The sequence below is a fragment of the Ipomoea nil genome, unplaced genomic scaffold, assembly GCF_001879475.1.
Source record: "Ipomoea nil cultivar Tokyo-kokei standard unplaced genomic scaffold, Asagao_1.1 scaffold0642, whole genome shotgun sequence".
NCBI lineage: Eukaryota > Viridiplantae > Streptophyta > Magnoliopsida > Solanales > Convolvulaceae > Ipomoea > Ipomoea nil.
This window is the reverse complement of record NW_017617070.1, coordinates 6,191,561-6,207,933: the sequence shown is the minus strand read 5'-3', so window position 1 is coordinate 6,207,933 and position 16,373 is coordinate 6,191,561.

The following is a 16,373-nucleotide window of genomic DNA, read 5'->3' as shown; positions in this document are numbered from 1 at the left end:
TCCTTGGGTTAGCCGTTTGGCTTCTTGTTTCGTTGGCTAGTTTTAGTTGGCTTGGTTGTATTTCCTTTTTTGCAGGATTTTATGATTAGTCTCATCTGGAATTGCCAAGGCGCAGGAGGACGGGACTTCCACCGCGTCTTAAAACACCTCGTTAAAATACATAAGCTGAACCTTGTTGGGTTGGTGGAGCCGAAAGTGTCGGGATCGCATGCAAATAACATCTGTACCAAACTCGGCTTTGACGAATGGGTTCGAGTTGAAGCCGTGGGGTTTAGCGGGGGCATATGGATTTTCTGGAATAAGCCCCTAACTATTGAAGTGATTTATACTCACCCACAATTTGTCTTGTTGCAGGTCCGTGTTGGAACCGAGGCACCCTGGAACTTCGCTGTAGTATATGGAAGCCCGGTGCATCACTTAAGGAAACGCCTTTGGGAGGAGCTCCGAGCCACCAAAAGAGGGATGTCCGATGCCTGGATGGTAGCCGGGGATTTTAACGCGGTAACTTGCCAGGCGGAAACACTCAACTACACTGCTTACTCGATGCAAAGAAGTACAGATTTTGTTAAATGGATTAACAATGAAGGCTTGATCGACCTAGGGTTTAGCGGACCTCGCCTCACTTGGTTTCGTGGGATCGAGGAATCTTCTGCGAAAGGAGCCCGGCTCGATAGGGCGCTTTGTACTGTGGATTGGAGGCAGCGCTTTCCCGAGGCCTCAGTACAGCATCTGCCGAGAATTGGTTCAGATCACGCACCCCTCTTAATCCGTCTTGAAACAGGGCATAGAAGGGGATCAAATGCACAATTTAAGTTACAAGCTGCTTGGTTCACCGATAGTGGTTTCCGGGACGTGGTAAGCCAAGCCTGGGACCCAGCGCAGAGCTTGCCTGAAAACATAAAAGCGGTCCAAACAAAGCTTACGACGTGGAGTAAGGACGTCCTTGGTAGCATAGCTGCACGAAAGAGGATCTTGCTTGCCAGAATTGGTGGAATTCAGAGGCTTATGACGGAATCTGTGCATAGAGGCTTGTATAGGCTGGAGAAAAAGTTAAAAGCTGAATTGGAAGAAGTCCTCTATCAGGAGGAGTTAACTTGGTTCCAACGATCTCGGGAGGAATGGATCGTCTCGGGTGATAGGAACACAAAATTTTACCACGCAGCGACAATGGTCCGGAGGGCCCGTAACAAAATTCGAGGCCTTAAAACAGCTGCAGGGGATTGGATTTTCGATGAAGAACAATTACAAAGACATGTCCAGGACTTCTATACGGCCCTCTTCAGAAGCGACGCTTCTGCAAATCTAGAGTGTGCTCCACGAGGCCTTTTTCCCGCCCTTGAGCCAGAATGTTGGCAACGTGTCAATAGAATGGTAACAAAAGACGAGGTCAAGGCCGCCATTTTTGACATGAACCCGCTTAAGGCGCCGGGGCCGGATGGGCTTCATGCGGCGTTTTACCAACGGATGTGGGATACGGTGGGGGAAGATGCATTCAAAATGGTTAAAACAGCTGTGGAAACAGGAAAGCTTCCCGACACAGTAAACGAGACCCTGATTGTTCTCATCCCGAAAGTCCAGATGCCGGAGTCTATAAAACAATTCAGGCCTATAAGCCTTTGCAACGTTTCTTATAAATTGATTATAAAAACTATTACTAATCGACTTAAATTTGTCCTTCCAGGGCTTGTTGGACCATGCCAGAGCTCTTTTGTGCCAGGCAGGCAAATCACAGACAACGTGATTGTGTACCAGGAAGTCATGCACACCATGCGGTTAAAGAAAGGAAAAACGGGCATGATGGCAGTCAAAATTGATTTGGAAAAAGCATACGATAGACTTTCTTGGAACTTTATTCATGATACTCTTATTGATGCAGGGTTCTCGGTACAGTGGACTCGGGTCATTATGGAATGTGTCACCACATCATCTATGTCGATTGCTTGGAATGGAACTCGCCTGGAGAGCTTCAAACCGGGTAGGGGTGTCAGACAAGGAGATGCGATGTCACCAGCTTTGTTTGTGCTCTGTTTAGAAAGGTTGTGCCAGCTAATCTTGACTGAGGTTGCCAGCGGCTCGTGGAAAGGAATCCGGCTAGCCCCGGCGGGCCCGGTTTTGTCCCATCTATGCTTTGCTGATGACATGGTCCTTTTTTCAAAGGCAACCATGGACCAAGTAGCTGTTATTAAAGGATGTCTGGATCTTTTTTGTGGAGCCTCTGGTCAGAAAGTGAGTTTTGAGAAATCGCAGGTCCTTTTTTCTAACAACACGGACGAGGAGCTGGCCATGCAAATATGTAATGCACTTAGCGTCACACGAACAGAGGACCTGGGCCGCTATCTCGGGGTACCTTCGATTCATGGCCGTGTTACACGCGGGACTTTCACCGATCTTCTAGACAGAGTGAAGAACAGATTGGACGGTTGGAAATCAAGAACCCTTTCTCTCGCCGGAAGGGTCACGCTGACCAAAGCTGTTATTAGTGCCATGCCCACTTATACTATGCAAAGTATGTGGCTGCCGAAAGGAGTCTGTGAAGAGCTCGAACGGATTATGCGACGGTTCTTGTGGGGCGGTGTGGATGCTACCAAGGCCGTGAGCCTCGTCAGGTGGGAGCAAGTCACGCAGGATAAGCAGGTTGGGGGACTGGGGATAAGGAAAATTCACGATGTAAATTTGGCTTTCATGACGAAACTTCGATGGCGCATGCTAATGGAACCGGATAGTGTGTGGGATAGAGTGTTGAAAAATAAGTATGAACCGCTAGAAGGGGTCAGACGTGGACATACGGGAAGGTGCGTATCGAATGCGTGGAAAGGCATCCAGTGTGCATCCCACATCCTAGACAGTGGTGTCAGGCGAGTCATTCGAAATGGCCGAAGCACGAAATTTTGGTTAGATGTTTGGGCGACAGAGCAGCGGCTTTATAATTACTCTTGCAAACACATTCCCTTAGTAGAGCTTTATGCATGCGTGGCGGATTACTGGGTAAAAGGAAGTGGCTGGAACTGGGAGTTACTGGACGAGGCCCTCCCAGCTGAGTGGAAAGCCAAAATTAACGCCTTTGTTGTGTTAGAGGATGAAGAGGAAAAGGACACGTGGGGATGGAGCAGAGAGCTTAGTGGATCTTTCTCAATCAGATCAGCATATGAAGCCATCCAGGACGGCCTACCTTGGGGGGCTAGTTCGGATTGGAAGACCATTTGGAAAATCAAAATCCCAAACAAAATGCTTCATTTTTTGTGGCTTGTAAAGCATGGCAAAGTGATGACCAATGAGGAGCGTTTTAAGAGACACTTTACTGATGATAAAACATGTTCTGTTTGTGCAGGTACTACGGAAAGCTTGCTCCACATTTTTCGAGATTGCTCCCAGATGGAGGGGTTGTGGGAATCGCTCCTTCCCGCGGCGACAATTCATATGCTAAGAGCCAAAGCTTGGGAAGATTGGATAGCTACAAACCTGAAGGCTAACAGCCAACTAGGCTTCCCGGAAGGGTGGCAGGCAACCTTCGGTATCGTTCTCTGGTGGAGCTGGAGATGGCGCAACACGAGAGTCTTCGAGGGCAAACTGGTGAACTTGGAGTTCCGGCGGCATTGGGTACGAGAGCAACGCGATGAGGTGAGGGCGGCCTTCAAGAAACGGTGGTCACCAGGGGCAGTGCGAGTGGGCCTAGACGAAACAACATTGGTGTGGGAGAAACCGCGCTTGGGATGGCTTAAGCTCAATGTAGATGGGTGCAGCAAAGGCAATGCCCAGAGAGCGGGCTGTGGAGGTGTCCTCCGCGACAGCCATGGGCATTGGCAAAGAGGATTCTCGCGAAACATCGGTTCGTGCTCGGCAGAAGAGGCCGAAGCGTGGGCTGTCTTGGAGGGACTTCGAATGGCAGCTGCGCATGGGACTCGTTGGCTAATCATTGAGAGCGATTCGAGCGGGGTAATTCAAGCTCTTCGGATGACTGGCCGAGAAGTGGGAAGAGCTCACAATGTGGTGAGGGCTTGCAGGCGTGAATGCGGCAAATTTGAGGAGGTTGAATACAGCCACGTGTTACGCGAGCAGAACAGAGTGGCGGACTGGCTTGCGGCTTCCGCTCTTGAGCATACCCTTGGTAACCGGAGCATGGAGTCTCCTCCAGATTCTGTTCAAGCTTTGTTGTGGGAAGATAAGAATGGCGCACGCATCCAGCGTGGTGCTTCTACTTAGTTTTTACCCGGGTTTTATACCCTCCTCATTTTCCAAAAAAAAACATCTTCCAGTGAACAAAAATACCATAATCATAATGTCTAATTGTCTATTCAGCCTTCAGCAGTTCAGCTTTCATGATCTTCCTGTACAAGTGTGTGTAAAGACAAAACACAAGTTAAATATAACCAATTAAATAGTTTGGGGATTGTGGCTGTTGGGCATAAAAATTTAACTATGGAAGGCTCAGATTGCTATGTTTTCATGTCAAAGTAAGATTGGGGGCAAATTGCTACTTTTAGTATTGGAATGCAATTATGCAAACCAAAACTAATGAGCAACATACCAACCCAAAACCATTTCAGACAATGGTGGAAGCATCATTATAGCCAAATCAGTAAAGACTAAAGAGAAATAACATACTGAGCACTTGAGAATAAGGGACTAAGGTAGGCTGATACAGTTATATTCACTCATACCTGATGGGGTCATACTTATCATAGGCAGCAACAAATCCAACAATTGAATTGTTAGTTACCAAGCCATTAATCCATAGGCAGCAACAAATCCAACAATTGAAAATATAATCAGAATTAAGTGTAAATAAAACATTACAGGAATGGTTGGAAGGGGAAAACCAGCAGCACCAGATCCTGTGGTTCCAAATCGACTTACTCCAGTAGCCAAGTCTGCAAAGTGCAAAGTGCAAATAGAAACAAATAAATTAGAATTTGAATGCAAAGTTAAAAAGGTAAAAACAAAATGAAAAATTTAAATAAATTACCTTGTTCAAGCTTTTCAGCATCATCAATATTTTCCTCAACCTTAACTGGTTGATTTGGTAACCTCATCCAGTCTTGTGCACATACTAAGGCCTCCACAATTTTAGGAGTTAAAGAACTCCTAAATGCATCTAATACCCTCCCACTAGTACTAAATGTACTTTCTGAGGCAACAGTGAAAATAGGAACTGCTAGGATATCCCTTGCCATTTTGGAGAGAGTAGGAAACCTCTCACTATTTAGCTTCCACCACCTAAGGATATCAAAGTCAAGAGTGTCCTCCACAATTTTTTCACTTAAATAGACTTGAAGTTCTGTTTCTTTATAGCTTCCACTAGCCTCCATTTTTTGCCTTTTTAGTTTGTTCTTTAACATATTTTGAGGTCTACCAATTGTGGTATGAGACTGGACAGGAGGCACATCTGGTTGGTTACCAGAAGATGATTGTTGCACATTGACAAAGTAGGTTGCTGCATAGTCACCAAACAATTTTACCATGGCAGCTTGGACATTCTCTAAACACTTCTTCCCATTATCTTTACCATATAGTTCCTCAAACTGGTATGACATATATTCCAACTTATCTCTTGGGTCCAAGATATTGGCAAAGAATATCAATGAATTCATTTTTTCAGGATCTCCCCAATACTTTTCAAATTTAGTTTTCATTTGGGATCCCATAACCTAAGAAAACAATGAATTAAATACAAATAGCCAAACACAAATTCATAAATAATCAGATTAACCACTGAAAATGATAAAATCATTACATCTGTAGCACTACCAGCAACAATCATGCTACTCAACATGCAACTCAAATCAGATATCTCACTGAAGAAACTGTTAGAGGTGACATATAGAGAACCAGAGATTCTAATTGTCATCTCATAAAACCCTTTCAACAGAACTACCAAGCATTCAACAGATGTCCAGTCAAGAAAAGAAGGGACAGAATCACCCAGATCAGCAGCAAATGAGGGCTCATTCAATGAATATGCATCAAACACAGCCTTGTATTGTATGGCAGTGCTAAGCATCATGTAGGTGATGTTCCATCTTGTTGGAACATCTAGTTGTAAAGAACTTTTGGTTTCCACCCCAAGCAGTTCTGCAAGATCTCTGAATTTTTTTAGTCTTGCAGGTGAGTTCCTCATCCATCTAACAGAATCATTCACCTTCTTAACAGAACTATCTGCAAACCTTAACCCATCCTGGACCACCAAGTTTAAAATGTGGGCTATGCACCTCATGTGAATGTACTTACTCCTAACAGTGGTTACACCCCATGACAACAATTTGGAGTTAAAAAAACCCATAGCAGTATCATTGGAAGAAGCATTATCTACAGTGACAGAAAAAACATCCCTAATTCCCCAGTCAATCAAACAACTCTCTAATGCCTTAGCTATATGCTCACCCTTGTGAGAAGAAATAGGGACAAAGGATATGATTTTCTTATTCAGCTTCCACTGATCATCTATGAAATGGGCTGTAATGCACATATAATTGATCTTCTGCACAGAGGTCCAGGTATCAGTAGTCAAACTGACCCTTTGAGTGTTAAGTCTAAACAGCTTCTTAAGGTTTAATCTTTCATCAAGGTAAATTTGGTAAATGACCCTTGAAATTGTCCACCTAGAAGGTATACAAAATCTAGGGCAAGCAACCAAAATAAACCTTTTAAACCCTTGCCCCTCCACAAACCTAAATGGAAGCTCATCAATAATTATCATCTCACATAATGCCCTCCTAATGGCTTCCTGATTGAAAACCCAAGTCCCTAACTCCCCAACAACCCCTTCAGAACCCCCTTGAGTATCAAATGTTGTCACAGCAGTGAAAGTAAGCAGTGACTGCCTAATCTTCTTAGAATGTGGATTTTTTAGACAGGCAAACATATGATTTCTTAAAGAGGTAGTGCCATGCTTTTTACTCTCAGATTGATAGACTTTAGCATAGTATATACATTTCCCCTTTACTACTTTGTTTTCAGAATCATAGATCTTTTCAAAATGTTCCCAGACCTTACATCTAGACTCCACATTCTTCCTCTTCTTTGTAGGAACAACAGGATTAACCTCAGGCTGCTGAGGAGCATTTGTCTCAGTGCCTTGGGTTACTCCTCCAGGCCCCTCCTCAGTTGAGGGTGGAAGTCCAGATTGAGTCATTTGAGTGGCACTTTCCATCTACAAAGATGGGTACCATTTTTCACTTTTCAGTTTGTGTGAGTGATATAACACTAGAACAACCACATAATAAAAAATTAAACATACAAAGATATCCAAAATCAGACACAGTAGTTTGTGTCATCATTTTCCAGATTTAACAATTAGCAATTAAAGGTCATACATCCATAAACTGATAAACATAATAACATATACAATTATACAAACAAATCCAGATTCAGGAACTCACTCCAGATCATCATTATCTGGATTTGAGTTAATTGTTAAGGGCTTCCACCAATAAATGGAAATTCCCACACTGGAGATTTCACATTTAAGCCTTTAACTCGGATTGGTAGATTACAAATTTACAAGGCAGAAAATCCAGATTTCACAAAATCAACACTTAGAAATCAGTTTCTAAAAGGCTTCCACCAATAAATGAAATAATGGCATAATATATGAATATATCACCAAATATTCATCACAGTAGATGAGACAGAACACAATACATCTCAGTATCTCACATAAATCAAGATATATAAAACTAGGGTTTTCGATTTCACAATGCTTTCTCAAAATATTCACCACATATCATCATAATAATATAATATAATATAACACAAAGTCACAAACATTTTCTTAATATAAACTAGGATTTACGATTTACTTGATTTCTCCCAAATAATCCCCGGAGAACAAGGGCTTCTAATCACCAGTTCACCATGGCTTCCACCACTTAGACTCTCAGAGACAGAGAGTAATAGATTAGAGATTAGAGATTAGAGATTGCAAAGCTTCGATTCTGAGAAGCCTAAGATTAAGACAATAGAGATTAAGAGATTACAGATTACAGATTAGAGAGTAAGAGATTATAGATTAGAGAAATAGAGAGTAAGATATTAGAGCTTAGTAGCTTACAGATTTATAGAATCGGAGATGAGTCTTGAGATAACTAAGACTCTGAGAGAGTGAGAGTCTGAGAGAGTTGAGAGTGAGAGTCGAGAGATGAGATCTCAAACCCTAGGTTAGCTGCGCAGATGGGAGAATGAAGACCAGGTTGGTGGAAGGCATGTATATATACCTTGATGGAACGACGTTGTTTAGTACATAGCCTTTGTGAACCCTAGGATAGTTCAGATATTCGGACGGGTCGGTTGGAAAAATAGCATACCCCACCCGAACCCTCTTAACCGACGACGTTTTGAATAACGGATCGGGTATGGAGAGTCGGGTTCAGGTAGTGCCGGTTTGGTCTCTCTCGGTCGGTCGGTTTGCTCGGGTGGGTCGGGTTGTGCACAGGCCTACTCTCCAATGAGGGTCAAGTGAATAAGTGAATGCTATGAGATGAATTTTAGGACAACCAAAAAGGAGGTATGACTCCTATTCTAATTCTCATAATGCAGGTTGGAGGGACAGTCCAAATCTTGTCTACAAGGATTATCCTCAAGGATCAACACAACCAATTCAAGCTAAGCCCCAACTTCATATTCAACCACCAATACCTAAATCGAGCCCATCCATATAAGATATTGTGAAGAGTTTGGTAAATAGCACTCAACAATTTCAATTTCAGTAATTTGCATTTCTTACTTCTTAACATGAAGAGGAGGAATTTGAGTCTTGATTTGTGAAAGTGTAGTTGAGATTGATTAATGAAGTAATTTTGATTTTGGAGATTGTGAAGTTGTGAACTACGGAACTTTGAAATTGTGATTTGTGAATCTATGAGACTGACATTTTTGTGTATATTTTGTAACTTAATTAGTTAATTAGCTCATTTGGTATTTGCAAGATGTATATTTTCATTATTTTTTTAGTTTATTTTTATTTTTAATTATTTTTTTCAACCCGAAGTTAATCAGAAATCCGATTTAATTCAACCGAATCCGAAGTTTTAAAAAAATCAGACAGTTTATGCTTACATTGAACGAATTGAATATAACAATTCAAAACTGAAATCCGAACGAATTGGCGGATGAAAAATCTGATCCGTCCGAACCCGTCCAATGCACATGCCTAATTATTCTGGCGGTCATTTTTGTCCTATGTCAACAAATATGTTTAAATGACATCATTAACTACTCAAAGTCTGCCCCTTTTCTTTTGGGTAATAGAGCATTACAAAGGTTCGAACATTTCCAAAAAATCATAATACATTGATTATACATTCATTGATAGCATACATAATTTATAATTCATTCATAGCATAAATAATGTATAATTCATTCATAGCATAAATAATTTATAATTCATTCATAGCATAATGGAGCAAAAATTGTTACCAATACATAAGTTTACTTCAAAATCTAAAAAAGTGCAATTTTAAGAACAAAAGTCTACTTTCCACTAACATCCGGTTTAGACAAAATACTTGGGATAATTTGAAATAGTTTCTAGTGTTGATCTCAGTGCTGCACTATGCTTACTTACTTATTTCCCAAGGGGTCACACATCATGTGATTGTTGTAAGCATGCTTAAACACATAGTTCCCCATCCTGTGATTGTTGTAAGCATGCTTAACCACATAGTTCTTTGGCTATCTAGTTGTCATATCCTACTTAAAACTAATTGATGATAAGTAGGTGGAAAGCATGCTTAACCACATAGTTCTTTGGCTATCTAGTTGTCATATCCTACTTAAAACCAATTGATGATAAGTAGGTGGACATTAACCATTTAACATTCATCCATGGTAAGCCACTGCAACACGTCTCGAATCAAGCAGGGGTTGAACTCGGCCAACCCGGCCGACACCCAACAATCCCATCCTAGCACTTGCCGCAACCTTTGAACACCAAGCCTAGTTGCGCAACATGCCTGACTCAATCTTTAGCCTATGCGCCCACGGCCCATCATCCCCCTCCTGGAACTGGACTTGGCCCGAACTACGCCCCCATCTCATCTGAAGGACTCGACTTTCGCCTCGCCATCGATTCAAACCCGTGTAAGTTGCTTAACCACAGAGTTCTTTTGGCTAGTTGATATATTCTACTTAAAACTAATTGGTGATAAGTATGTGGATATTAATCATTTAGCTCATCCCTCCATTATAAGTCAGAGCACCACATCAAATCGAGCAGGGGCTGATCTCGGCCAATCCAGCCGACGCTCAACATTAACCCAAAAAAAAAAATTTAAAAAAATTGAAACACTTTACTCAAAAATCATTTTGAAACACTTGATTCAAATATTATTTTAAAACATTTGGCTCAAAACTCATGGACAAGTAAATTAAAACATTTTTTGGGTAGAAGATTAGAAGTTTAGAAGGATATCAAACTTTTGAGCTCACAAAAGGAATAAAAATATTTTTTAATTTTTTACTTTTTACAAAATAAATCATAACTCTTGAGTTCTTCCTTCCTACTTGAAATCTTGAGAACTTGCTTTATAATCTTCAAATATAAAACTCTTAATTAAATGATTGATCATAGAGAATGGAGTTATTCAATTTAATTCCTATAACTACAGAACACTTAAAGGATTAATTATATTAACTAATTTGTTATCATAAAAAACAAGACTAGACACAAGGCTAACAACTTAATATACCTATAATCGTAAATTGATAGACCTACCTATATTACTGATTTAATAAACTTGTAGTAGTAAGTAGATGAACATGCAATAATGATTAATGAACATACGATAATGAATTTATGAATTTCTAGTAATAAATCATTGGAACTGCAATAGTGATTAATGGACCTACAATAAGGACTTATAGTAGTGATTTAATGAACATGTAGGTACATTAAAAAATTTTAAAAAAAAAAAAAACATCAATAATACAGTTGTTATTTAAAATAGCTCAATTAGAACTTTTCAATGATATGTTCCCTCCGTCTTATTTTATGTGTCTGGTTCAGTTAATGAAATTTGATTGAAGTTATTTTTAATCTAATTTTTCATAATATTAAGCTTAGTATTAGTATACAAAATTTATATATTTAGAAACTACACTAAAAGTACTATTAAACACACAAAAAAAAAATCAAATTTAAAAATAAGTAAAAAAAAAAATACTAAAGAAAATAAACGAAGAAGAAAGAGTTAGTTTGACCCATGAATAGTAAGTATGACAGATAAAATGAGACAGATTAAATATTTCTTATACATTAATTTATTTGTAAAAAAATAAATTGAAGTTAAAAATTGAGAAAATAGTCAAATAGGCCATTGAACTTTATACGAAAAAGTAATTAGGCCATGAACTTTAAAAATTTGCCACTTAAACACAACAACTTGTCGTTTTTGTCATTTGGGCCCAATAACTGGTTATACACCGGTAGTAATCAGTAATTAGAGCTTCGGCAATCAAAATTGTTGACCATTCAATGGTCGTCGGTCGCTAGTTTCGGTCCCCAAAACTTTAATTACCGACGAATAATTGGATATTGAGCCAGAAGACAAAAATAATAAGTTGATATATTTTATTATAACTTTTAAAATTTCAGGAGCCTAATTAATTTTTTATATAAATTTCAAGTGCTTATTTGACCTTTCTATCAAAAAAATAAAATACAAATAAAAAAAATAGAGAGACTTTGAATTCTTGTTGTTGATCATCCATTGTAGTCTCCAAAATTTCATTCAACATTAAGTTGTACGTTGCAATAGTTATATTGTTGGTTAGGGGCATGTAATGTAATTTTATATACATTAAGCTTTGTTTTTATAAACATATAGAAGAACACTATGGACCTATTACAGAATGAATATAAATAGATATGATGTATATGTAGTTTAGTGTTTATATACATCAAGGTTTAGGTTTATGAACATATAGAATAAATATTACTAATATAATACATGATGTGTTATTAAATAAGATTCACTGATTAACACTTAATATAAAACGATGTAATTTTAAATCAAGATCTACCATGCAAAATGAACCCTAGTCCACGTATACAATACTGGCAAATTTTACTGTGGACCATGGTGCATGTAGCATTGTGGTTCATGAAGTAAGTATCATTTTAATTATACTTCAGTTTTATTTGTCAATATTGCTTTGTTTTTCAGTTTCAGTTCCACACACACTAGTTTCATTATAGCAATACCAAAGTATCATTTTAATTTTACTACAGTTTCATTTGACAATATACATTATTAAATGAGTTCTATTTTGTAGTTTCATTTTCCACACACACTAGTTAAATTATAGTAATATTAAAGTACTATTTAATTACAGTCTAGGTTCATTTGACCTTATATGTTATTGTATGACTCTAAATTTTAGTTTCAGTTTTCATACACACTAGTTTCATTTTTCATACACACTAGTTTCATTATAACAACATTAAAGTATCATTTTAATTATACTACACTTTCATTTGACAATATATGCTGTTAAATGAGCTCTATTTTTTAGTTTCATTTTTCACACATACTAGTTTCATCATAGCAAAATAATTTTACTACTGTTTCATTTGATGACCATAATCTACCTAGCACTGTGGACCATGATCCAATGTATAATTAACAACTGATATAATACTATAATTTGCCAAGTTGTTGTTGGTGGGCCGCCTCTTTTTGGTTTATATTTCATTAAAGTACATTACTCTAATTATTATTTCAACTAGTAATTCACCCGCGCGATGCACGGAAATAAATTATGTTATTATAAATATAAATAAAAAATAGAAAAACTAAAATATTTTAAATTATTTAATATAATAATATTTTTGAGCTTCCATTGGTCAAGTATTTATTATTTTTATAGAATACAAATTACAATTAAAATTAAAATTAATATTAAAATTATAATTTTGTATGGTTAATATAATCTCTAATTATGTGCATATTCAAATAAACTTATAGAGAGAATTTACATAATTACATTAATTTATTCTTAATTGTATTTCATCTATATTATAATTTTCACAATACGAATAATAACTAAGATAATTAAATTTGAAAAGCAAATTTCAAATTTTGTATGTGTAAATTTAAACTCTAATTGAACACATTTTTTATATGATTATATAATATATAGCTATTTTATTTTTCAAAAGTATATTTTTTATATGATTATATAATATATAGCTATTTTATTTTTTAAATGTTGTCTGTGTGTTTTTTTTTTTATATAATAAAGGATGTTGCGGCATTAATTGTAACATTAATTATTTTCCAAACCATATAGCTTTATTATATAAAGGATTAAATTCCATCATTACCTTTAAAAAAATAATTAAAAGTGACTTTTAGTAGTAATTTAGTAAGAGATGAAGTGGTTTTTCTTCCCAAAATCCAAATGAAAGAAGAACAAAATTAGCAAATATCCATTTTTAGCAACTCGATCAACAATCAAGCAATGACGCCAATTCCCCTCAATTTTCTGTTCTAATATTTAGTATACTGTGATCTATGCATTTTCGTGACAATCCGAAAGTCATAGTGGTATGAGAATGCTTACAATACTCGTGCATTAATCATAACATGGGATAAGGAAAATTAATTGACCTATAACAAACTCAAATTGTCATGGGATAAGGAAAATTAATTGACCTATAACAAACTCAAATTGTCAAGTATATATAGAGTCTGGTGGGTTCTTATCACATTTTAAGTTAGTAATAATAAGCTATAAGTTCTGTTTAATAATGTTCTCAAAATAGATTTGTTGCTTAAAATAAGAGTTTATTTTGAAACGTTACCTTAGATAGCATTTAAAAATAAGCTAGTAGCTTCTTAACTTTTTTTTTTTTTCATGTATTATTTTAAATAAATGACATCTTTTACTCTTTCCAATTAAAACATTTTTCTCTTCTCCTTTATCCGCAACTTTCACCGTAAAATATTATTATTATTATTATTATTATAATAATTATTATTATTATTATTTTTATTATTATTATATGAAGAAGATTCGAAACAATATTGCTACTTCATTATGAGATGCTAGATCATGATTATGCTAATAATTTTATTTTAAGATGTTAATTTTTTTAAAGACAAAATGTCAAATTTTAATATGTAAACAAACTAATTTAAATTGTATGATGTCTATTTTTGTCCTTTTACATTTATCAACTTATCAAAAAATAAATTTTACCAAACATTTTCAAGCATAACAGCTAGATTAACAACTCTTCCGTTTTCAGCTCCTAGCTTATAACTTTTCAACTTTTAACTCCTTTTCAATTTTCAATTACCTTTTCAACTATGTTTGCCAAACATAGCCCTACAAGCCCCAATGGAAGTAGTATTACTTAGTCGAAAGAAAGAATGCGGGAAGATTTTAGTAAATTTATAATTGTCAATGAATTGTCATTTAGACAATAAAAAATGAAGAATTAGAATATTCGTTAAAACAACTTTACAACTACTACAACATTAATAAAATAAAATAAAATAAAATAAAACAAAACAAAACAAAACCCCTAAAATTTAGCTAAAAGGACAATTAAGCCTTTGAACTTTAAAAAAGAGCAATTAAACACTTAAACTAACTTGTCAAAATGAGTCAATAAAACCCATGAACCGGTAAATGACCTGTTATAACAGGTCATTTTAATTTCGACTAAAAAATCCGGCGACCAGCGACTTCCGCCAGTCGCCATCTACGGAGGAAGGCGACCAGCTGGTTGCCTTCCCCTGAAGAAGGCGACCAGTCTGGTCGCCTTCTTCGGGGAAGACGACCAGAAAGGTCGCCTCTCCAGTTGAGAAGGCGATCGGACTGGTCGCATCTCTAGTGGAGAAGGCAACCAACGGTGTAGTTGGATATGGTAAGTCCGCCGGTGCTGTTGCGCAGACGGTGGCGGTGTTGACCAACGGTGTAGTCGAATAAGGTAACGACGGCGTATGTGTTGATGTTCAAGGTAATGATGACAGTGAGTTTTTAATGATGTAGTAATATGTATTCTGTGATAAATTAAAAATGATAGGATAATTTTGGATTATGATGAGCAATTGGTTCAGAATTGTGTAGATGATGATGAACAATTATGTTTACAAGTGAATAACAAAACCTGCAAATGAAAAATGAGAGGGACATTGAATGCAAAGCACACCATGAAGTCTCTGGGCTGCTTTGGCTTCTTCAGATTGTCTCATAGTCCTCACACTGAAACCACTATATCCTCTCTGTGTCTCTCTATAACAAAGTTCTAGAAAAATTTCTTTTCGAAGCTTTGCAATCTGAAGGATGCAACTAAATCATAATTTACACCAACTACGAGCCGCAACATCTTTTTACATTAGAAAGAGCCATCTTATTTTTTTAATATATGTAATTAAATACTGAATATAAATAAATAAATGAATAAATAAATAAGGAATAAAAACATCACTACATTGTTTTTATTTTATTAGTAAGTATGTTAATATTTACGATTTATTATATATGTTAATATTTAAGTAACATTGGAGAGTGTTTTTTTAGTTAAATTGATTGATTTGATTTGTTGCATTGTGATGGTTTAATTTCAATATGTTAGAGATACTCAAACCTTCTAATGTAAATAAAATAACTCTTCAATTAGTTTACAATAATTAAACAAATACAGTTTACAAATAAAAGTGTGTACATTTATTCCAATGTGAAGTCATTGAAAACATCAGTATATTATTTTTATTTTATTATTAAGTATATTATTATTTATAATTTATTATATAGGTTAATATTTAAGTAACATTACTTAACATAAGTTATATCTGTGCATTAAACGGGTACAATACTAGTACTAGTTTAAATAATAACCAGATAGATAACAGATGAATTTAGCATTTGACACCACTCAAATGGAGAGAAAGAGAGAGAACTAAGTTGGATAAGAATCCAAAAATAGTCCGAAGATATTATACACCAAAATAAATCATTTTTCCTTTGAATATAATGAATTCGAATATTATTTTTCTCTTTACTTCATTTTCCTTTGATAACAAAATACTGAATAATTCCAAAATTCCTAGAAACTTTATAGAAGAAAAAGGAAAGAATGAAGGCAACCAACACCTACGCTGGACCATATATATTATGCCTATATCTATTATGTAGCAACCTAGAACATGCATTAATTAATGGCTATACGCAAGGCAGCGAATAGAACACCAGACGTCTTTACTTTCTACAGTCACTTTTGCACAACTACAGCGCGTAGTATAATTATCAAACAAGGAAATTAATAGCCCGCATAGGCAAGTGAAGTTTGAGAAGTTAGAATGATTAGGGATCGGAGTCTTATTAACGGTAGTATTGGAATCCCTTTTAAAGTGAGGGGATCTTAACTG